At 39.2% G+C, this 26,121-nt stretch overlaps 1 long non-coding RNA gene across 2 annotated transcripts; it reads right to left on the bottom strand.

Annotated features, from left to right (window-relative positions):
- Positions 1 to 27: 27 nt before the first annotated feature.
- Positions 28 to 25,763, bottom strand: LOC118211720. 2 transcript variants are annotated; one of them, XR_004762071.1, is made up of 3 exons: positions 25,546 to 25,763; positions 7,452 to 7,518; positions 28 to 133 (listed from the first exon to the last, which is right to left on the bottom strand). It is a non-coding gene; the product is annotated as an uncharacterized LOC118211720 (long non-coding RNA). The 2 variants fall into 2 exon arrangements; XR_004762072.1 differs by lacking the exon at positions 28 to 133 and adding an exon at positions 6,719 to 7,130.
- Between the last annotated feature and the right edge of the window lie 358 nt (positions 25,764 to 26,121).

Genomic DNA, 26,121 nt, shown 5'->3' with positions numbered 1-26,121 from the left:
GGCGGCCTGATTCACAACACCAGCTGCCTCACTCCACCATAGTTGCCTTGCCCCAGTTGGCCCATCTTTCCTGCTGGATGTGGTTCTTCCCCTCTCGTGGATTCTGTCCTCTGCTCTCAGGACTTGAGTGCAGCTGTGAAGAGAGTCGATGCACAGATCAGGTCAGCTGAGGCCACAGAACACCAGTAACTGTACACTGTTCAGTGTGAGTAAACCTGCTGATTTAAGAGAAGATGCCAACATTTCTCTTCCTGCATCCATCAACTGTTACAAGGCCATAGAAAAATAAGCAAGAATACAGTGGAGCAACCTGTCCTCTTGAGCCACAATGTCTGCAGGATTTCATTCTGCTCGGGCACTTAAGCACACTGACTCAATAAACTCCTCATGGCCGCAATTGCCTCAGTGCAGCATCACTTCCGAGTTCTGAGTGTAATGCGCTTAAGAATAGAGCAGGAAAACCTAATGAACTGCAGACATAGATGACAGGGGATGTATATCCCTACAGTAGAGAATACCTTGAAAATAACTACTTGAACATTACAAAATGCACAGCTGTCAATTCCTTACAATGTTAGAATAGACTGAGCTCAGAATAAAAACCCAGGTTCACAGTGATTTGGACTGGAGAGTTGAATGAGAAAACTACCAGCAGGTGGTCTGTTGATAGAGACAGTGTCTGTGGTAACTTGTTTGCAGAAGGGCATTTTATTAGTTCACAGACATCAGTTCCAAGCATGGAGGCCGTTATGGAGGCCGTCTGGACTATTTAGGTGACTGATGGTTGAATGATAAATGTGATTGGTCATGAACACTGCATGCAAAGTAAAACAACAGAACAGTTTCAAAGGAGGGACCCGGACAATTCCCTGATGAAGGCATGTAATATTGAAATGTTAGTAATCATAAGTATTTAGCAAAATACAAAGACGAATGTGTACTCCTTACTCCCCTGCATATATAGGTGCATAAGCAGAAAATAATATGCCCTTCTTCAGTGTTCAGCCCAAGTTTTGCTTGGTCACTTTTAGAAACCAGGTTAGGTTGTATCTGCCTAAAATAAACACAGCTGTGGTCAGTGTTTGGCCAATAAGGTAGAGAATTCTGCTATGAAGAACAGTTGCATAGATCCTCAGAAAGTTATAGTCCTTCCATAATGAGTTAATGTTAGCTGCTGAACATTTATTCAGTGAATTTCATATTTATTTATTTATTTTGTAGACATAAAAGATTGATCTAGCACTCAGATAACCCTTCTGAGAAAGGTTTGACTTTACTCTGCCAGGAAGCTGTCATCTCCCCTCATTCAAACAACTCAGCTAACTCTTACCACCCCCATAGTACTTTTTAAGATATGGAGAGAAGGTAGAGGGACAAGTACAGGGGAAGACAAGCTTCACAGCCATAAGGTGAAGACCTGTTCTGCTCAGGGCAAACAGAATGGTTGGTTTCCTGTCACAGTCTGTTTATCACGCAGCAGGTCAGCAAAGTCTTTTCTTGTGTTATACGTTCTAGGCCCCAAAGTTAATTTACATATAGCATACGTACATATACTGCCAGAAAATTATTTCTATTATACTATTATTAAGGCAGGTATGGGATATAGACCCAATAGTTTAGGTAGCGAAAGCAGCATCACAGCAAACACAAAGAGGACAGTTTATCTTCAGAAAACTTCCACTGCAGGTCCATATTCCCAGCTGACTGGCTTAGCTGTCTGCGACAAAGGCTCTGTGGTGTTCAACCACAAGGGCTGAACCCACAGCTGTGAAACAGAAGATTATGGCAGGGACTCTCTGCACATTCAGAAAGAAAAGGGGACCCTTTTTGAACAGTAAGTCCACCAACCCCAGGGGTTTCAGGGAGCTCCAGGGTCTCAGGTGCACTACTGTTACCACGGCGATAGACAGGTACCCATAATCCCCCTGCCACTTCTTCATGAGCCCCACCTTTTCCAATTCATTTTTTCCGCTGAGAGCCAAGGGGATTTAAGCACTTACTTTGCCTGTGAAATAGCTGCGGATTAAAATGGACAGTTACAATGATGTTATATGCAAAAGAGTAAGCTCTAATCCATGAATATTTATTTATTTTTAATAAACTGCTTAATCTGTTGAAGAGCTTAACTTTTGTAGTATCCAAAAAGGTAAAAAAAATTTTTTTAAAAAGCTAAATTGATATCTTGCTGAACTAAGTAATACGTGCTGTGCACTTTGTGATTTGACATAGACATTTCTCCAAGCTGCAACAGTGTCATTAACAAAGCTTTGGATCTGAAGCTGGAGATGCCAGAGGGTGAAGTTTTCCAGTCTTTCAGTATGAAGCATGTTGTAAGAGAGCTGTGATGAATGAGAATAGTGGTATATCACAGAGCTCTCTTTGTTTTCTCCTTGCCTTTGCTTGTGGGGTTTCAGTGAGCGAGAGCCTTCCTATGAACAATAGCACATCACACTGTACCGATATCTGAGATACAGTGGCTCTGGGGAATAGTATGCCACCAGCTTTGCTTCACCAATGAGAGAAGACCTCATTCAAATTATTCCATTCTGTGAAAATGTGATACCAGTGATAATTCCAGAACAGACCCTCCACAATTTGCATACTGTGAAAAACTGCTCTTTGTTTACTTGTTTTCTATGCCCTTTAGCCAGGCAAGAAAATACAATCACTACTCAACCTGAGTAAGTCTCCACAGAACCAAAAAAACAAAAAAGCCCTACAGACTGTACCTTCCTCCTCAGTCTCCTAAAAAGGAACTATATGGGAGTGAGGAAGTGTTTACCTCCCCTATAGATGCCGTTTGTTGTTTGACTCCTGTTCCCTGTGACTTCACTATCACCCAGCATACAACCACCTTCACGGCTAACTGTCACAGGGCGACTGGGTTAAATGTTTTCAGGAACTCCCTAGCTGCAGTTGGTAAGCAAAACCAAAGGCTAAATAAATTTGCAACTGTCATTGAATGCATGGATGAGACCAATGGACCTACCAAACTCACAATGAAATACATTCTGAGACAGTTCTTTTCAACAATATATTTTAACCTGTTGTCTGTGTTGAAATACCCAAAATACCTTGGTGAAAAAAGACAATTACAAGGGTTTTATCAGTAATCTCTTTCTTAAGAGTTTAAACTTAATGTATACAGAGGTATATAATGTGTGGATTATCTACATGGTCATTGAGCAGTGACTGGCCTGGGAGAAGAAGCCCTGATGTTCCCTGTCTGCTTTTTCAGAACAGGACCACTCACTGCAACGAAAACTAGAGTAAATGTAAGAGGTGATTTTTTCCCCCTTTTTTTGAGTAAGAACACTCCGCCCTTTCACTTCTATGACCCTATTATCCTGCCGTTTTGTCCTTTTGCCTGCTCTGTCTTTATCCCCTTACAGGTCAATCCAAACTAATTCCTCCACCATTGAACATGTCACACAGCATATAATATCCGACCAATACATTTCTTCTAATCCTGTTTTATCAGCTCCGTTGCCCTTTCTGGTCAACCTAATTGCAACAAAGCCCACATAAGGGCTTTTGTGCCAAGAACTTCTTTACGGTTTCAATTAAACGGCTCGGGGGGCGAGCGGGAGGTGGGTGAGGGACTGGCTGGTCGCCAGTGTCCTTCAGAGGAACAATGTCACAGCATTTAATTGGCAGAGCAACGCTGTGGGGATAAACAGCCACGCGTCTTGGGGATGCAGGCGTCTAGTCGCTTCGCTTCCCCGGGGTACATCAGAACAGCAGCCGGCCATTGTCTTGTTTTGGAGGCAGAGAGGGTGCTTCACAGCGGCTTCTGTCAAACTGCTTTAGCAATGGCACAGGGAAGAAAGGCCCAGCTTATTCACAGCCTCGGCCGTTTTCTGCTTCAGGATTTCCCAGTTCTGTCCATAATTTATGGTGCGCTAATGTGCCAGATGTAACAAATCTCAATGGAGACTGAACTTTTGTTGGATAAGTTTTTTTGTAGATGCAGCAGAGATTTATTGATCTTTAAATCATCTGGATGGTCCATACCATTCAGTGGGTTTTCCACGTACTATAAAGTTTAGTGAATTTGCACAGTAACCGTGTAGCACTGAGCCATGAAAATAAGTCTGTGTCTTTTTGCGCATGCAGTCAATGCAGCAATCCCCAGCCCATCCTCGTGTGGAAAATAATACAGCACTGCAGTGAGGCAACCTGAGCAGAATTATACCACATAGTAAAGATCAGATGGTATTTCATTTTTTAAAACTGATATCTTTCCTATAGCCTTTCAACACTTTTCAAAATGTTTATGGGGGTGAACTTTTGGGTATATTTCTTCCGAGTTTCAATAAAATGCAGATTTTCAGTAACATTTTATTTTTTATTTTTAAAGAAGGTATTTAGAGACAGCATCAGAAAAAAATACATTTCACTAAGACTTTGAAACTTGCCATTGATTTAACAGCTGTTTATTGGTGGAACCCAATTTTCAGTTGTCATTTTTTCCCAAATTCAGCAATTATCCTAAGTGGTTTGCCAAAACTGAAGGAAAAAATAATTTTCATTTATAGTTTAGAAAAAATGCTTGAATCAAGGCCATTAATTTGATTTACACTCTTTAATTTAGTTAAAGGAAAAACAAATGGTGAAATCCTACTTGGATACTAGCAGGAGTGAATTTATGACTCCTTCAGAGATGTGAGACCTGTGACTCATCCATTATTCCACCATGTACTGCAGCTACTGTATTACAATTCCAGTGTTGAGGTTGTCTATGGTCTCAAATACATCCCAGTGAAAGATGTGGCAGTGTACTTTAGTGGTTTAAGAGAAGTGATAATACTCATAAGATTACAGGGTCAATTCCTGGGTATGGCATGAATATGTATTAATGAATATGATGGAAAATGCAAAATAAAAAACAAAATTAAGAAACACAATTGCTGAAAACAGATTGCACTCTGTGAGAAAAGTGGAGTTTGCTCTTTCTCTAGATGCACTCTTAAACAATAATTCATTTACAGTGCAATTTAAGCTCTCTGGGAAATTACCCTTCCTACATCTGCCATTTCATTGGCTCTGTCCCAGCACCCCCTCTCAGAGAGCGATGGGTTTTAGTGCTGATGGACAGATCCTTGCTTTAGACAGCTGTGCTGACCAGACACAATGTGAACAATAAAGAGTTTGCTTACATGGATAAAAGGAAGCCTCTGCTTCTAATGAGATTCCTTCTGTCACATGCCCCAGACAATCTTATAGCTCTTATGCATCTCAGGAAGAGTCCAGTGGATCAATACATACTGTATCTGAGGATATTTATCATACAGTTCTATGAAAGTGAAAGCACACCGAATCATCAGATCCCTGAGCTACATGGGGAATTGTGCTTGTTTGTGTATTTTAAGTGCTAAGATTTGTCTTGCCTTTTACCAGCTCACAGGCATCAGTCTTGTGATTGGGAGTCCCTAGCTTGCATGTGGTAAACTTCAGACTGAGATTCACCTCATTGAAAGTTTGGAGTCTGCAAATCCACATCTCTTCACTAGTTGTTACATGACATAAGGTCTGTCTTCAGAAATCACCGACAATTAGGCCGTCAGTGCAGACCATGAGTAGATTACAGAGCTGTGATTGCATGGTTCAGATCAACATGGAGGACCCACTTCTATCCTTAAATCGATGACCTGAAGAGGGCATCAAGCAACAGTGAATCAGACAGATAGGCAAAATTGTAGGCCGTGCTGATGTTATGTCCTTCAGCAACGCTCAAGTCAAGTGTTGTTAAAGTCTGAATTGGGGTGAGTTCAGTTCTGCTTATATTTTAATCATAAGGACAAATATTTGGGTTTTACAATACCACGGCATTTTAGCAACAGCTCCAGGGCAAGAACTGAGCCTAGCTGTATGCCTAGGACAAGGAAGGGAGCTTTCTGAAACGTGCACATAATGTTCTCCACATCCCAATCACTGCCTTTGGGCCCTAAGCACTCACATCCTTTTGATTATGTATTTCTGGGTCATTTTTTTGTTTTCCCAAATGCACATCTCATCCACATTGCACTGTAATGAAACAGACTACATAGTGACATCATGACTCATGTATGTGGCCCGATGCATTTTTTAAAAACATGGTCCCAGTGCCGGCATCAGTGGAAACAAGAAGTTTGCTCCTCAGAAACAGCTGGGAAAATGATTAAGAATTACGTATTTCTTATACAGCATTACCTCCTGGCTTCAATAATCCATTTCAGCATATGACTGGAAAATTAGCATTCACACCCGCAAATCAATGTTTCTCATACAGCATGCTAATTATTGAAATATTGCATATATGTATTTATGTTTGTATAATTTTTTTTAAACAACAGTACTTTTCAAGTACACAAAACATTTTCGGTTCAAATGTAACATATTATGTAGTATACTGTAGCTATTTGTATGTGGCTACAGTGGCACGGTGTGGGTATTTCTAATGGCTATTAGGTTGTGTCTGGATATGTAATCTCACAGGGTAGAAGTCATTGGGAATTGCATGGAACTGAAATTAAAGCAGCTTTGTTCTGCTGTGCTTGTTTATTGGCATTTATAGGTGTTACATGCGTCTGTTGAATTCAGCTGAGATCAAACAGATGTGTCTTTTTTATTTGAATTGCTTTTGTTTTGCTGTTTACAGTAATTTCTGTAAATACTTTAAAGAGGGAGGACGAAACTGAATAATTTAAAATAAAAAAAAGCAGTGATAGTGATTAAAATGAAAAGAAACGGGAAGGGAGATAATTAACAGCTTTAACAGTTGTAGTAGAGGGTGAAACACAGTCTGTTCTTTTGACGTGGGACAAATCCAGTGACGAATCACTGGGCCGAATCTTCCCACATCTTAATCAGTTCCTCTGGGCATACCCCAGTCTTGAGCACTCATCCGATAGACCCACATTCTCCCAGCAGTGTCTGAAAACGCATGGACTGAAGCAGCAGCCTTTGTTGCAGATCTGTGTTATTGTGCACCCCCCACCAAGCACCATCTCCTGTCAGCACCTCTAACTGCCTTTTCTCACTCCACGCCACAGTAGCATGTCTGTCTTTCTTTTGCTTCTAAACTCTCAACTCCACTGTAGCTCATATTATATCTGCCTTAGAGGCCACTGAAGTCACAGACTCTACCTCTGCCAAAAGACAAGAAAATATATTTAGTAAAAAAAAATCATTCCAAAAATATATCTATAAACTACAATTTAAAAGGTGGAGCTTATGTTGTTTGACAGATGGTACAGAGTTAGAAAGGCTCTATACAATAAAGAGGCAAGCAACCTGTATGACTCTCTCTGGCAAACAGAACAATCATATCTGTGAAAAAGCATGTTAATCATTTGGCTTGAAAATAAAAATCTAAAGGACCTATTAACACAGAAAGCTTGCAAATCAAAGATTCACAAGACAATGTTGGGATTTTAGGTAATTACAACAATTTGGAAAGACAGGTCTACCTCTCCTGGATGGCTTTTAGTCTCCATCTCTATTCTTTAGCCTTTTTTGTGTCTTCTTGTGTCCAACCTGAGGAAACAGGATTTTGTCAATGCATATTTGGACGGGTTAATTTCTACTGCCCTCTACATTACATTTATTAGCAATATATACTGTTTTTCAAAATCTCCTCATAAGGATTACAGCCAACATCTAAGCAAAGTGATTTCGTCATTTATTTAGCAACTGCTTGGCCACCGCACTTCTGCAGATCCCATGTTACCTCTGTGTTCCATTAATTTCCGCAACAAGTTGTTACAATTATTGGTCATGTGTGCTTTTACAGTATTTAGCAATTCTTTATAAGTGACTGATTTTGTGGTTAACATACATTGATGGGATGTCTACTGACATATTTGCATGCAGCAATACAGCAGCCAGGACTCTCAATTCCTCTGTGCTATAAACAAACTTCAGATGAAAGTGGGGAAGAGGGAAATGAAGAAAGTTATAGCATTACATTACTTAAATAATGTAACCAGGATACCTTTCCTAAGCCTATATTGCTGTGTATTGCGGAATATAATTATTTCAACAGCGTTGTATTTGAAAGATCAATCCACATTTTAGTGGGGAATTCTGGCAACCTGCAACCCTCTAATAGCTCAGTAGACACTATGTTATGACTTTATGTCGATGCAGCACTGATGATGAAGCCAATTCTCTCACCACACGTCACCTAATCTTCTACCAGTTTCCCGTGTCCAAGTGGTAAAGTCAGGGAATTTGGTTTAAAACCAGAAAGTTGCAAGTTCTTGTTGCAAGTAGGAATGTATAAATTGTTGTGACTTTGGGAAAGGTACTTAACCTACTTAATGTAGATCCGAGGTGAATAAATGGCAAGTACTTTCAGTGTAATCTGTATTATAAGAGCGTCTGCCGCACTTGTGAATAATGTATTATGTGCAGATCTGAAAATGCAAGATTTGTGTGGAAATATGGGAAACGTTATAAAAACTCCGGACTGCCAGCTCATTAGAGATGCTCAGAATGGCGAGGCCAGTGCGTTTGTTGATGTGGGGTTCTGACAATGGTGGTGGTGCCTGTGGGAGAGAGGGGTTGGCGTGTGCCGGTAGACTGCGACTCCATTGTTGTGCTAATCAGATGGTTTAAATAGATATCACCCACGAAGACCGTAGGCTTTCTCCCTGAGCCCTCTGTGCCTTTCAGGCAGGATCAGAGGCCGGCTGAACTCTTTATTAAAGAGCTATGAGGCAGGGAGAGGAGGGACGGGTGAAGAAGAGATGAGAGCACTCTGTACATGCTCCTCACCCCTCTTACGCAGAGCACAGCATTAGCCACAGAACAGCTACAAGTGACATTAACGCCAGAGATTAATTAAGGCTTTGTCACCGATCTGAGTAAAACGCAAGAACCTGGAATTGTTCCCACAATCCTTTTTGAAGTGAAAGTGTGCTGTATACATGAGTGCGTGTGTGTGTAAGGTGGCGTGGGTGGGTAGGGGGGAGGGCGGGGGGTGTGCAGTATCACCCCTCATTATGTTGAAATTAGGGTGATAATTGCTTTTAATGATTCTCTTGTGGAGGGGAATCTTCAGGGCCTGCACAAAGAAATTCTGTTTTGTAAGCCTAGCCTTACCGCTTTTGCTTTGGCTATCACCTTTGACACTAGGAGATGCACTGCGATAAAGCGCACATAAACACCAGTGTGGCCCTTTCATGCAGCTTGTGTCTAATGCTGTGCCACAGATAGCAGGAAGCCTAAACGGTCACCCATTGTTCAGCTTCTGATTATCATCTTCTTCCATCATCTAAAAATTGTGTCATTGTGTCTCCATGAAACATATCCTTATGATGATACTTCTTTAAAATGTAATATCTGTGGAGCATGACCAACTTCATTACTGAATAATTTTCTTTCCTTCTCAATTAGTTGAGTTTCATCTGTAGTTCATGGTTGTGAGCTATGGCCTGTTTCTCTGCAATAACGAATAACTTAATTGGAGGCAAACACCTTTGGGCAACTAGACAGAGGTCGTTTAATTCATTACAAGGTGCATTAAATGATAAAATCAGTAATAAAATGAAAGTACGTTTGGGCTGGTGGGCCGACACAGACACATTAAACTGGTATCTGAGAGGTGAACATGGGAGTCCCATCACTATTGTGGAAACAGGACACAAAGGGGCATAATGAAGGCAGGGCTAGTAATGGCCTCATTAAAGCTCCAGTTTCTTTACCATTACCTTTTGTTTTGGAAAAAAAAGGATTTTGCACAAATTAAATGGCCAACAAGAAAGGGATAAAATGAAGATGACGATAAAATGACAGATGAAATGAAAAAACTAATTCAAAAAATTATAGTAATCATTTTTAAAATGTACTAAGGCAAAAATAGCTGTTTCTAATGTGTAACTCATAATAACTGGTTTCATGCCAGTATTTATTTACTCAAATTAATTGATACCCTATGCCATAAACATTGAAAGAAATAGAAAATAATGGTAACAGCAAATAATAATTACAAACTAAATTCCTCATAGTATCCCATTTTCAGTCAATTCAAGAATATATATATATATATATATATATATATATGTACTAGAGAAAAGAGGTCGGTGATATGCCCAAAAAAAAGCACTGGGCATTGTCACACTATCCTCAGGTTGAGGCCTAACTATCTACAAACGTGTATCAAATTAAGATCATCAAATTACACTTGAACCTGTGCCACAACAAATATTTCACATTTATTGACACACACAGCTGGATATTTTTGGAAGTACTTTAAGAAACATCTTCAAGTAACTAGCAGAGTCATACTTATTGTCAACAACAGTTAAAATTATATGCCAAAAATACAACCTGTCCTGTATCACAGTCTTTGCTACCGATCCACATATTATCACAGTTGGTGGTTACAATTCTACAGTAGTTATGTATTTCACTATGAAATATTTTATTGATTTCTGTTTGATCCTTTTATTTTTGCATGACTGGCATTAACCTTTGAGCTGAAATAAATTCTTTAACCCCACCCCACCCCAACCCCTCCCGACTGATGCAAATTATTTTGAGCACCTTTATGAATAACATATATTTATAATAAACTAATAAATATTAAATCTGACTAAAAGTTAAAGAGAAAATCTGATTGAATGAGTTATGCATGCCAGTATTCATCTCCATTTACAAGCAAATACTAAACCAGTTTTTTCATGTCACAACCATATGCCGGCAACAAGCCTTCATGATTATTAATGAACAATTGCACTGTCATGTAGAATACAGTCCCTGCACACTCTGTGCCTGATCCGAAACGAAGGCCCTTAAAATGAAACAAAGCAATATGGATATTTTTCAATTCCTTTTTACATAATGGAAAAATAAAAACTTCTTCCTGATGTGAGCTTGCTTGACTTGATGTTCTAAACATACTCACTGTGAGTCTGCAAGGCATTTTAAACAATATAATTTAATTCTACCATTTAGTGCAAGATTCATGGAAGTTATTCTGTAAGGTTATTGGCAAAGTCAGAATGGAGAGCAAGGTTGTACTCTGTACAGACATTCATGGCAATTCTGTTAACCTGGAATCGATGAGAAAAGCATGAATGGGTTCTATGTCTTTTTCTCTTCATTTACACAACACATGATTTGTGAACTGAAACATCATGGAATATCATTTATTTAGATTAAATCTTGGAATCAACCCACAGTGTTGACTCACTGAAAGTCAATGTTTTGGTCCATGAAGTAAACATCAATGACTCTGCAAATAACTAATGCAAAGATAATTCCTATTTTCATTAGAAAAGATGAAACTAGGTTCTTAATGTAAGTAAGGAAGTAGGAAAATCTTAGAAAATATTTGAAATAATGGGGAAAATGGCAGCCAGTAGCATTTATCATGATTGCAGAGTCAACAGTAAATAAGCAACCAATGTACAGCTCAGTTATTGGTTGAAGGAAAATTGATGATATCATTTAATGTCTTTAAATGATAATGCGAAATAGCAACTTAAAAACGTGCGTTGTAAAATGTGTTTAGTGTTTATTTCTATTTATATCACATTATCAGGCTCTATGTACTTCCTGTGGAATAATGTTTAATTAATTATACAGGCCTGCTTTGTGTTCTCAGCCTTCTGAGTAAACAGTTCAGAGAGTTATGGTTTATTTCAGTTAATGTTTAAATCATTTAGAACTAGTTTCATATGAACTAACACCCCAGAGTGAGTTGTATATTACTGTGCTTAGCACAAATTGGTGTTGCTTTGAGCATCTAGCCAAATGACAGTGATTGTGGTTTCAATTTTTAACATGCACATCCATAACTATTTTTTTTTAGTTTCAGCAATTTGCACTATTGCTTGCACTGCACAGAGCAAGGCAGTACAGAAAACACTGCTGCGTTGCTTGTTTTTGCAATGTTGTCTGTCTCACTTGGGAGTATGAAATGTGCCATTATCAATGCATTTCATGTCATGCTCAGTGATTATAATTCACTTTTATGTCACATAAAAGGCTTTGGACTGTAATCCATGAATCCTTTCCAGCTTAGTGAGAAGAAAATGAATATTAACGACACACAGCATTTACTTTTTATTTTTAAATGAGGGCCTCAGCTGAGGTGATTTCAGCCTGATGAAAGAGTGTATGAATGTGGCAACTCCAACTAAACAGAAAAGCGTGAATATTCAACAAGGGAGGGGAGGGAAATTAGCCAGACTGGAATTCTGGCTCATCCTCACCCTTTTGCCATGCTTTCTCTCCCCCTCTCTCTTTCTCCCACCCAGTCTCTCTTTGTTTTACTATTTGTTTTTATTATGTGAGAGAGACCAATAGACCACCTCTTCACAAACACACACACACACACACGCACACGCGCACACGCACACGCACACGCACACGCACACGCACACGCACACGCACACGCACGCACACACACACACACACACACACACACAGAGGGAAGAGGGAAGAGGCAGGGATTTCATAATTGCTTTATGAAATATAATAAAAGAATATATTTTCACTACAACTGCCACAATTGTACACTATATAGGCAATAATATGCGATTAAGATTGGGACTACTGAATTCTAGGTACATGTATTTGCGTCTAACCATGCATTACGTCACCTGATTTCACTAATGAGTTTACTTCCTGAAGCAAGAAGGTAAAGTAATTAGTAAAACCAGGTGGCAGTAAAATCTCAAGTTTAACTTTAAACTTGCTCACATTTCAAGGGTTTCTTTTATTTTTTGACAACTTATGGTCCTAATGGTGTTCGCATGCTGCAGAGGACTGACTGTGTTCTCCAGGATTTATCACTGACAGCCTGAGGTAGAAAATCCAGGTTCAGAAAATGAAAGTCCTCTCTAGTATTTTGTTAAAATCACCTGGATTTGCTAATTAGAAATTCTGAACCTGTGTCCTGCTCAGAGTTCTCATGATAATGGAATATCCACCACTGGGGATACAGACCTTTTCAAAGATGTTATCATGACTCTAAATTGAACAAGGACTAGGACAAGTAGGATGAAATATCAGGGAAAGTAAAGAGTGAACCACACAGAGGGGATGAGGGAAGAGAAAGTGAAATTGAAGACAGACACAGAGTGTATAGCTTCTAGAGAAACAGATGGAAGGGAGAGCAAGATGGATAGAATTAAAATAAGGAAAAATAAGAGTGGGGAAGAAGAGATATGTTCTTAGTGGATTGTCTGCGTTTTGTGCTACGAGGTTCTGTCACTAAATGAATGTCTCCTTTAATCTGCCAGTAACATTCCTGCAAGCCTGGACTCACCATTAACCATAATCTGCTTCAGAGAGGGAGAAAATAAAAGCTAAGCTAGATGTGTTGGAGTAGGGGGGGAATCACATTTAGCAAATGTAATGACTTTGCTGTATATACATTTCCTAGTTTTTGGTTTTTCACAGCATGACACTCCTATTTTATTTCTGCTTCGCTCAGCACTTTCTTGCCTGAAACATCCTGCTGTTAACATAAATGTTGGTGATTAATATGAGTGTGAAAAAATAATGGTAATTTGAAAAGCAGGATACCAGCATTCATCAGTAAAATTAGCTGAGATTTTTTTACTATCTGCCTGATCAAAAATCTAGAGGTAGAATAAAATTACAATCTCAAGAAACACAAATTTTGTTACTTGAAATTATTTACAGAATAAATGTACCTCTGTATAAACTAGTGGTAAAGATTCTGTAGCCTGTAGCCTGTAGGAAAAAATATTCTTTTGAACATCTGAACTAATCCTGTAGAAATAAGACCAGACTTACTTATACGTCATACAGACTTGGAGTGTTAAGCCATGTCTCCCATGGAAGAGGACTCATGAGATGGAACTAAATGCTGCTGAAGAGGATAAATGTGGGGTTTAAAATGTCAGACCATAAAATGCTCCCAAAACCTTCCGGTACCATCAGGGTGTGAAATTATTTCAGTGTACATGCTGGTCGAGAGGATGTCATCTCATTATAATTATTCATCCAAAAATGGGCCAGGGGCCTACAGGCAAAATGTTTGTTCACTTTCTTGCTGGGCATGGGCTTCATTTCCTTTGTAACAGCTGAGAAAGAATTTAGAAACAATAGTCATTGTGTAATGGTTTCTATGGGAACAATAGGAAATAGCAGAAAATAAGAAATTAAATTTTGTAAAATTTTATCAGAAAAGTGTCTGCAAAGAGAAGTATTTTATCTGAGCTATCTTAAGAAAGGCCAATGAGGGGTTGCTGGGTGCTTTACCCTGTTAAGGTGCTGTTCTAGTCTGTGAATAGGCCATACGGTCTGCTTTCAAATCCATGCTAATTCAACCTAATCACTTTCCAAAGCATTCAGTGTTTATCTATTAGAGATAAACACTGATCCTGCTTCCTGCAGATGCAGTCATTGGCAATTACAGGATCAGTGTGGGTACACTGACCTGGACAGAGCCGCAGGATCAGGATAAATCAGTCCACTTGACATTCACCTCTTTTACAGCATGAGTGTGACAGAGCATTTTATTTCTTGACAAAATAATAATATAAATGAATTTCATATAGCCTCTGCAACAGGCAAAAGCTGGGCAGGTACATTAATATTCAAATTCCTCAAGGACAGTTCAACCCCATTGCCCCTCCCAAAGTGTGCTGTAATATTCCCATTGGTGTCAGGTGCATATGACTAGAGTCTGGACCACAAGCTACTCACAGACCACAGCATTGTCTAAAAACCTCAGGACCACACATTTCACATGCACAGCACAGGGCATTCAAGGACATTGGCAAATTGATCTAGTTATTGGTGCTTGAGATGTGACAGAAATGTTGTTTTTACATAAAAAATCTGATATATCATTGCCTCTGAAAATCTAATTCATAGATAAAGTAACTTAGTGCATCTCTTGTGAGTATGTGTGGTCCTTGGTGAGACAAAAAACAAATTATTGATTGAATTACGTGAGATATGAGTGCTTGCCCATCTGTACATTTATATGATACTGAATTAAATTTTTTATTTGTCCCATTAAAATAAACTAAAATAAGTTTACCACATTTACGAATGTCTAATTGTATACTGTAAAAGCATCTTCTTAGAACTGTTTGATAATTTATCTGCCATGTAAATAATATTTTGCATTTGTATTGGTTTGAATTAACAGAATTATTTAACTTTTTACTTTGATACCCCCCACATGAGCTCAAAATGCATATTTCTATAAAACCAGGGTGTTATATTTGCCCCAAAAAAATGTCCTGTGGATTTGAATGTTGTGGTTAATTACATGCATGACTTACATTTTCACATAAAAGGCCATAATAAACTATTTGAATGTGAAAACACTGCTGAAAATTAAAACTGGTGATGCAGCAGGTTTGTACAATGCTGCTCCAAAGAAGGCCTCTCCTATCCTGGCTCCAAGTCCCCTGGAGCACGGGGGGGGCGGGGGCGCTCATTAACATATTAATGATTCTGCAATCTTCTGCCTCGCTCCAATGCCTGAAATGCTTTGCATGATGCAGTAATGAGGCAGTCCCTCTTCTTGGCATAAATTATCCTCTTCAGATAGCACAAACTGGTTGCATTCACTAACCCAGTGATCAAATTAGGAAATGTTGGTCATGGGAAGATAACCAAATGTTTCAGTGGGGGACCAACAGTACAGTCCATAAGTATTTGGATAGTGACACAATTTTTGTTGTTTGGGCTCTCTTTGAAGAACATAATGGCCAGGTTAGAGTTTGCTAAAAAAAAAAAAAGTACATTAAAACTGTAGAGTTTTGTAACTTATGGACAGATGAAGTGAGTATTAACCTGTAGCAAACCTGTAGCTCAGATCCAACCAAATGCCCCAAAACCCATTTAATGGCACTTCACTTTGCAGCAGGACAATGACACTGTTAAAGTAGCCAATGAGTTGAGCCAAAAAGTGGAATGTTCTTGATTAGCCAAGTCAATCATCTGATCCAAATCCAATTAAACATGCATTTCACTTCCTGAAGACAAGACTGAAGCAAAAATCACTGCAGAAACAGGAACTAAAGATGGCTGCAGCCTGGCAGAGCATCACCAGGGAAGATACCCAGCGTCTGATGATGTCTTTGGCTCGTGTACTTGAAGCAGTCATCAAATGCAAAGGATTTGCTATCAAGTACTACATATGATGACTTTATTTTCCAATTACTTATGGTCCCCTAAGTGGGGGAACTATGCAGAAAAAAGGTTGTAATTCCTACATGGACAATCCAATATAGATTTTGTATTTTAACCTTATATTCATTGTTTCTTTACAAATACAACATGCTGGAGTACAGAACAATAAAAATTGTATCACTCTCCAAATATGTACAAACATCACAGTATTTCCACACTAGCAGGGGTTTTACAAAAGCACATTACATTGAATAGTTTCCTATATCACCTTAGTTATTACCACATAGCTTCAACTCCGTCATGAGGCTAATTGAAACCTAGCAGGGTAAAAATCCAATCATCTGAGTACATAGAAAAATAAAATGAGCAAAGATTCAGTTGAACTGCAAACAACAAGCACAACTCCATATCAGCTTGACATCAACAATTTTTAACCATGGATGAACAGTGACCTAACTCATTGGTAGGCTACGTAAAGCTCCATGAAGCTAGCTGCAGTAAGACTGGTTTGTACTTTTTCTACCAAAATATAGGTAAGGTCTTGTGCTATTTACGAGATTAGAATTTTGACCACAGCTGCTACCCCTCTACATTTACAGAATTTAGAATTCTGAGCTCATTTTGAAATTCTTTTGAAAGTTTTAGAGGATTTAGAACATTATACAAATGTTTTATGCATGTTTATGTCTGTTTTCACAATAACAGCATAAATGAGATTTTCGCTGTTGTTGTTTTCATGGATGTCCTCTGTACAGGCAGATGCTTTTTTTATGCTTCTGTGGGAACACACTGAGATTTGGACACAAAATGTCTGATAATGACGCAGCCACTCAAACCGCTGTACTGCAGACATGTAGACACACTCTGTAACATAATTGTTGCATTATTTATTTGCTTAGTGAAGGCCTTTATCCCAGGTGACTTACAATTTATATATTATTCATTTGTACAGCTGGACATTTATTGTAGCAATTGGGGTTAAATGCTTTGCTTAAGTGTACAACCCTGGTGATTCGAGGAGTCAAACCAGCATTCTTCTGATTACGGACTCAGATTCATAACCACTATAATGCCCTGCAGACCATGACTAAAGAAGAAAACAGTTGAGGTGTTTCATATTCCATATTGCAGAAGAACCTTGGATGCAAGCATTCCCTCAGTTACTCAGGAATTCTGATATGGAGTTTGTTAAGCTGGGCTCAGGTACAAGGTATAGCAACAATTCTAAAGTGGCACTGACGCCTGTAACTCACGGATCTGATGACTATATCTATATTTTAAACGATTTTCAGAGCCCATCTCACATTTCCCGTGTTGTTTTTTCTCAGAGTCAGTTTCAGTGACAGCCAGTCTGACTTTTCTCATATTTTCCCAAAGTACTTTATTTGTTCTAATTCTTAAGAAAACTGAGGAACAATATTGAATTGTCAAAACGTCCACCGCTTTGTTCTTGAAATCAGGACATGGTCTCGTTGCAAGGTCAGCACCTTTATATTAGCGCTGGCTGAACTCCAAGGTCCATAATTCCAAGTAATCCTTTCTGCATGCTGCAAGGCAACTACAATTTACATAGGCTGTGGTGCATTTTACTGCAGATTTTGTATATACAATGTATCCATACCCAGACCCTGTATTCTTCACCTCTAACTCAAGTTCTGTTGGTAGCTTAGCTTCGGGAGTCACAGCGCAAATCAAACAAAGCAACTGCAATCCCACCAACCCCCTCCCCTCAAGAGGGACGCACTCGGATGGCAGGGTGGTGTGTAAAAATAGCACATGAATGTTGATGTCGACATGCCATTTCCTCTGTCACTTAGTCATCACTGTAGAGCAGCCCGCAGCTAATATTAGCCATGTCGGGCTCGTTAGGAGACATTTACAGTCTGTAATAGGCCCTTTGGTACCCTTCCATCTTTGATATGGAAATGTGCTGGTGCATATCCACACAAGTGGCAGCTGTACCAGACAGGCTCAGAGAACCAGCGCTCGGGGTAAAATAGGGTCTCTCTCACTGCAACAGCCAGATCCATCGCTTTTTACATTTAACAAGCCTTGATTTCTTTGCATCCTCTTACAAATGTGCAGCTGCATCTGATCACTATGCACATCTTATGCCTTTCAGCATCACGCACTGTTGATTAATCGGTGGTAGCACCTGAATTTGCCCTCTTAGTTTTGATCTACTAACTGCATCATGCAATTGAACACTTCAGCATTTGCGTTGAAAATTACAAGAATCTTACATTTCAAAATCACAGAAACATCCGAATACAGTCAGATAGTGCTTCTCTTTTCATATTTCTATGTCTAAAGAAAAATTTAATCAAGTACCTTTCTTGCCAACAGAAGCAGTTGTTTATATCAGAATCACGGCATGGCTGAAAAAAACAGACAATGAACATGTTCACCCTGACACCTGGAGCAAACCATTCATTATAAAGAACACACACACACGAACATGCACACGCACACACACACACACACACACACACACACCACTGCCTCCGTAACTCCTCCTACATGTTCCTTGTTCTCTCTCTGTAGAGGAATGTGCAGGAATATATAACAGAAGTGGTAATTCTACCGAGCAATCCTCAGAGAACATGTTTTACGTTGCTACTGTGAGGAACTACGCCCACTATATACGCAGTTCTGTGCAGTGATACAGTCAATGCACACTCTGAACAAACATGTAGACATACAAGCACTCAGTAGACAAACAGACCATATGTGCGTGTGTGCATTCAGAGGCATATATACATGTTAGTTCAACAAACGCATGTATATTCCTCCAAATGTACACATGGTCAGTTTCATACGCATACTGCACAACACGGCTATGCTATGTAGTGTGTGCATATGTGTGTGCTTGTGTTCTTGGGTGTACATTTTAAAAGGCTGAGGTGCTTACAGTAAAAGGCTCTTGTCAGAGGAAAGGAAGGAGCATCACAGCATCCCCCCCCCCCCTTTATGGTCAGAGGCAGAGGATATAGCACATCTGTTTTACACACCCCAGGGGAGCAGCGACTGCTGATATTTACCCCCACTGCATTATTAATACATGTTAATGGTCCCATTATACTGAATGGGGGCAGCTTTGCTGTTTTAACATAGAAAATACCGGGAAGTCGTGAGACAGCAGGCAGCCTGTGTGTCTCCACTCGGCATGAATATTCCCTATTTTCTCACTCTCCTCTTCTTTTTATCTTCTCCTCTTCTCACACATTTCCTCCCTGTCTCCCCATTTATCTCTCTATCTCACTCTCTCACTAACTTGCTTTTCATAATCTGAATGTTTCAGCATCCAAGTCAATGTGTAGGAAGCAAACTGCTGCTGTAAAGCAAACTACTAGACAAAGCCTCATAGTGCCTCGCAGTGTTCACCACAGTTTTCTGTTTTGGTCATATATATTGCTCTTGTTTTTGGTCATTTTCAGGGAATTCCCCAATAAAAACAGGATCATATGAGAATGTGAACAAATAAGACACAGTTTTAAAAAAAAATGTTATTAAATGTGCACATGCACAAAAATAGCAGTAACAGTAACAGAATAAGGATGAGAAATGAAATTCTCCCCCTCCTCTCTGCCCTATGCAGCAAATAGTCACAGCAGTTTTATCTCCTCCCTCTGAGAGAGCGCCATCCGCTGTGTGACTACACCGTGTGTGAGTATGACAGGTCTTTGTCTGCTCCATCATGTAACTACAGCGTACATGAATATTATAAGCCTTTGTCTGTTCCATATAGCTCCAGCGCACTTGAATATGACTTCAGTCTGCCCTATATGACAACAGCGTGCACGGCTATATTCAGCTTTTGTTCCATATGACTACAACATATGTGAATATGCTAATCCATTGTCTTTTCTGTATGACTAGAATGTATGGCAATGAGGGGGGCTGCATAGGCTGAGCAGCGTAGCACGAGAATGTTGCAGTCGCCATGCAGCATGTGTTCATACTCTGTCTGCTGAATCCTGCTTCTGTTCCGGCACACGGCAGATCACCCGACCATTTTAATAACACGCTAACATTGCACATAATGCAGCTGCTGTAAGTAACACATTATGGCAATAAATATGTAGCGCTGCAATATTGAATGCGATATGACAACAGATGTACATCTATGATAAAAATATGTGTGCAAATATGTTCAAAAAGCCATGAAAAAAAAATGTAATGCTTTGTGTTCCATAAATCTAACTGCTTTAGAAAAAATTGCTTGTAATTTAAAATGAGAGAGATTGATTTCAGCATAACAACCCGTGTACCGAAATCCAAACTTATAATCAGCAAATTCCTTTCTCTGTCTTTTTATATCTTGTTTTCCTGTTTTTCCCTGTGCGGTATGTTTGTATTCATTTTGCACGTCTGCTTATCAGTTTCAAAATCTGGATAATAGTTGAAATGGAAATTTTTCAGTTGAATGTTTTATATTTGATTTATACACATTATACACAGTATAAGCATTTTAATATTTTTGGAATGAAAGTTAATTATTTATCTATGAAGAAATGTTTAATCAGATACCGCAATAAAAACAATTTTGTTTTTTTTCTGTGAGACTTAAGAATATTCAAAGGAGCGTACTGGAATTCCATATGAGATTAAAATGAGTGGTTGGGCATTACCATATACATTCAAGTGGAACAAAATGTTTTGTTAATTTCAGCAAAATCAAGGATTTGCTTAAGTTGTAATAATAATAATAATAATAATAATAATGAGCAAAGTGGGAATGTGTAAGAAAGGATGGTTTAGTATATGATTTAATTTGAATTGCTATTTTATTTTCTAATGTCTATTATTTCTTTTAAAATATGTTAAACTTTTAAAGGTAATGCGATTTTCACAATACTGAGACAACAGAAAATGCACAGTAAACACTGGAATTAAAAATCTCATTAATTTGCATTTAACTGCCTTTGTTACCTTCTCCTCCAGAAAGAACAAAGGATTTTACCTTGTGACATAAACCACAGAGTAACAGCACTCTCCTATTTATATAGGAGTTACTGTTTGTGGATACTAAAAAACACAATCATTCAGACAGAACCATTATACTGACCATGAAATGGTGTGTAGGCAGGAAATACACAGGGATATATATATATATATATGTGTGTGTGTGTGTGTGTGTGTGTGTATTTGTGATTTGTGTAAATGCTTTTGGCAAGCTTTAACAGTGTAGGCAAATTGTATGTGTGCGTGTGTGTGTTTGGCGTCAAAGTGCTTTCTGATCTGAAATGAAGCAATACGTGAAATGAAATTCCAGTAAATGCTTCATATTTCATATATATAATTTCTAACATAGCTTTGCTTTTGAATGTTACTTCATATCACAAGCTTATCTAAGATTGTGTAGCCTGCAGATAGATGTTAAAAAAAATTTTTTTGCAATCCCTGACATTAAAATTATTATAACAAGTCCCCTCAACAACGTGCCTTCCGATAATACACATTTATTGGTGTGACAAATTGTATACATTTTAATTTACAATTCTTATGGTGGCACAGTGTTAAACTATATTAATTTATGAAAAAGTAAAAAAGGTCCTGTTTTTTGCTGTTCTGTGAGTTGTATGGTCATATGAATAAAATGGTTTCTAAAATAATTGCGTTTAAAGAATGTAATAAAAGAAATGGAACACATATCTGTCACACAAATGAGTATGTAAGTCTGTACTGTTAAGGCTGCTTATAAGGAAACATGAATTCCACAAGCAGCCAACAAATGAATCCACCCCAAAACAATTAAAAGTCCTGACAATGTAAGTTTATTATCATAAGAACTGAATAATTAAAGCAGCACAGTGTAAAGACTAATCCCTAGTCAATTGGAACTAAATTATAACGGAGCTCATGATGTGTATTACATGGTATTTGACATATGTTGCTACAGCCTTGCACTTCCATATTCACCAACTTTGGGCTGCTGAGAGAGATACAAGCTGGCACTGGCATGGAGGGGTCCTGCTGGTACAGGTAAGCTATAGTCCTGAATTGAACTTTAGAAGAACTTTCAAATGTGGTCTGTTGATTTGGAATTTTTTTTTATTAAAATAAATAAACAAGATATAATATCCACATTTTGGTGCGGCAGTCCAAAGGGAAGCTACTCTCTAACTCCCTGTGTACAAATTCCGTGCGGCTGGGGCTTTGATTCGCCTGTACAGTGAACTCATCTCTCTCCGTAACCCTGTCTGCTTTCTGCCATCTAATCACTGAGGAAATAAATAGCAAGGAGTGGGTGGACTGCCGGCTCTCCTTAAAATGAATAAATAAATAAATAAATAGGTATGCACATTTGGTATGTATATTCTGTGTGCTCTAGAGACCATTCACAGCCTCTGCCTTTAGTTGAAACTCAACTTTTGTGGGGGTTACCATGACAACGCTAGATGCCTTAACTGTTTTAGTGTGTCAGATAGGCATTGAGGCTTTGCATAGAAGTACTTACTGTAGATTCACTGCATTGAGCAAAGTGTGCTTCTGCCTGTGGAGTGACACATCACTAAAATGTCTTTCGCTACCTATCTAGCTAGCCAGCTTTATTATATTTATGGTAAATGAAGTACATTGGCGGTGGTTTTATACGGTTGTACTGAATGAAGGACAATGTAAGTTGTGTTTTAAGCACTGTGTTAAGTTAAATGTTAAGTGTTTGTCAATGCAGATTAAGGATTTTTAAGATAAACATATTTCTTTCTTTCTTTCTTTCTTTATGTTTTTTAAAAGTAATTAAACCCGAATAATTAACTTTGCCAGTATTATGTCAGATTCAAGTTTGAAGGGTCAAATTTATTGAAATGTCCAGTCCATTTACATTCATATACTTTGATATGAATTCTACTGAATTTCCATCTGGGGGAAAAGGGTGATATTATGCTCTATGCTTTCATATTTCCTAAGCCCACTCTTAAAAGTTAAAAAGATGAGGACTTTGCTTTACTTTCTGAGCTATGATCACTGTATGTATGGTTTTAACTGTCAAATAATCTGTGCAAAAGTAATATAATGTTTGATTGAAGACAAACAAGATTAAAGTGTTTTTAAAATCTGCTGAACATGGGTGTTTACCCTAAAACATGAGTAAATAGTTTACCCAGACATAACAAGAGAGTTTGCACACAGGTTAAATACATTGCTCTGATAGTGTTAAAAACTAATGTTACTGGTAAACTCAATGGTTTCATCTTATCCAATATTTTAAAATTCATAATGAATTTTACTCATCACAAACCCACTGAGGAATGTAAATATTCTAAACTAAACTATGTCGTGTTTATTGTAAAACGGACAAATGCTGGTCATACTATCCTTGTCAGAAAAAAATGTTTGTTAATTTGATAGTTATGCATTATAAACATAATGGATTGATTTAATTTTCTAAAATGCTTCCAATTTGTATGGCTGTATGAGAGACATTGTTTAGACTGAAAAAGTCCTTTGTTGAATATAGCTGATTCCTGCTTGTTGAGAGGTATTGTGTGATAATGTTACTGGGGGATGGGGTACAGGAAAGATTTACCACTAAACATTTCTTAAATATTCTGAATTTGTCCTGCCGTGAACTTAGCTATATTCTAACTATGCATCGGATAGCTGAAATAACATGATTGATTTCTTTAGGTCAGTAACCACATATTATATTAAAGTAAAATACTTCCCCTTTCTCCTCCTTCACAAATAGTCATGTTTATGAGCTGTAACAACATCGTTATATTTTAAATGTGCCCTTCCGAAAGAGAACATTATTGGGGAGAAGCAAAGAAATGGAATGACAAATTCTAGAGCTTCGGTGACAGCCAAGGTAAAGGCATCGTAGCACGCTTTTTGAAGGCATAACAGAGGAGGGCGTAGGGCATGTGTCAGCGGTGAGAAAGGCAGAACTGGGCTGTTTGAGGAGGCCAGGGGTGGGGGAGGGCGGCAGAGCCAGGGACAGAGTGTGCTGTCTGAAGCGTTTGTCTGCAGAGAGAGGGGCTGGCGCAGGCATACCTGTTAACACCAGGCAGCTTAACGAGGCATTCCTATAACAGTGACACCACAGGTGTGCGCGTGCGTGTGTGTTTGTGCGCATGTCATTGTCAGTGACATGTGTCTGTATCAGGTGTGCGTGTTCGGGGGTGGGGGGGGAGGGCCAGCGTATGAGTGTGTGTGTGCACACATTCACAAGTCTGCATGTGTGTCTATGTGAGCATGAGTGTATTTGTTGGGGTGAAGGGGGCAAACGTAGAGAAATTTACAGAAATAATCTACAGCTGGATGTGTAATCCCTCTTCTAGGGCCAGATTCACTCTCCTCAGCCCACGGTTGCACCCCCACAGTATAGACAGTAATTATGCACACAATTACACACCACAATCAAAAGATGAAGTGAGAGAGCCTGGGTAACTCTTTTTGTATATATACCTATAGGCAGCTCTTTCCTAATTTGCTGTATGTTACAAGAAAAATTTCCTTTAAACCAAGGTAAGGACTGTTTGATAGTATCTGTCAACTTTCCACAGTGTTGTAGGAAATAGTTGAAGGATATGTAAGAGAGATTCTTGGGGCTCATTAGATGGCATAAACTCAAACTGTACATCAGTGGCTGGTTTTCTGCAATGTCCCCATTTGAGGTCACACCCGCAGTTCCATCCATAACCACACACACACTTATATGGAGTCCTCCACACATAAGCATACACACACGCGCGTGCGCACACTCTCACACACACGCACGCACGCACACATACACACACATATACACACACACACACACGTATACACACACACAAATATTCAAACAAACACACACACAAACATACACACACCCACACAGACTTGAACACACACACACACACTCACATAGATATACACACACAGACTTGAACGTGCGCACACTCATTTACACACACATTCACACACATGCACGCACACACAGACAGCCACAAAGACACACAGAAGCACTATCACCCGCAAACCCACCCACACAGTCACACGCCACCATCCTACTTGTTTAAAATAGCTCTTTGTGACCAGGACTTGCATAATAATTTCATGACAGCATGTCGGACATTATTTGAAACTCACTACTTGCAATTACTTTTGTTGGTGACTGTTTTAAAAAATGCTAAAGAATATAAATGTATCCTAGTAATGTGAACACATGACACAGTATGTAGGTACATATGCATGTATGTATGTGTGTATGCTGGAGACACAGCAGGAAGTCTGAAGCACTGAAGCCCTGGGATGTACATAGCAGTACAATGTGTCTGCTACATTGGAGCGCAGTGCAAAGAAAAAGGCTAACTCTAATGCGTTGTGTCTGTGGCCAGCGCTGATGCACACTGTGGCTGCAGCCAACAGGAGGCAGTAGTAATGAATCAGGAGGAAAGCCAGGCAGAGCAGACGTAGACGGGGTTCACGTGCAGCCCCCAGACTCACCTCAGCTCTCCCCCACCGCGGGACCCCAAAGTGCAGCGGCCGGGCTGACGTGAAGTCCTGCAGCATCCACAGCTCTCAGTGCACTGGCACCTGAAGCCCCTCTCTGTCTCTCTGTCTCTTTCTCTCCCCCTCTCTCTTTTTCTCGCTCTCTCTCACACTTGCCTGCACTCCCTCTCTCTCTGACTGCGTTCCTCCGCTAGAAAATCAGATCACTTGCTCCACCCTGGCACAGAGAACTGAGGGACACATGGGAGGGGTGTTTTGTAATCTGCCAGGTCGTACCACCCTGGAGAGTGATCCGAGGGGGGGATGGAGGGATAGCCTACCACTCTCCAGCCATATGTTCCTAGCATCCCTCTGTCTGCCTTGATTTGGTTTCTTCCGACTTTCTTTCACTGATTGGAGGTCTGCGTTTACTCTTCATTAAAATTCAAGGAATCTAAGAGAAAGAAAGAGAAAAAAAAATATATATATATATATAGAGAGAGGAAGAGAGAAGGGATGTCCTGAAGCAGGAAATTGATTCAGCTCAGATCCTTTTCTCCTTATATTAGGGCTAGTATTATCTATTATGGC

The sequence above is a fragment of the Anguilla anguilla genome, chromosome 1 (genome assembly GCF_013347855.1).
Source record: "Anguilla anguilla isolate fAngAng1 chromosome 1, fAngAng1.pri, whole genome shotgun sequence".
NCBI classification, from domain to species: domain Eukaryota; kingdom Metazoa; phylum Chordata; class Actinopteri; order Anguilliformes; family Anguillidae; genus Anguilla; species Anguilla anguilla.
This window is presented reverse-complemented; position numbering and strand designations above follow the sequence as displayed.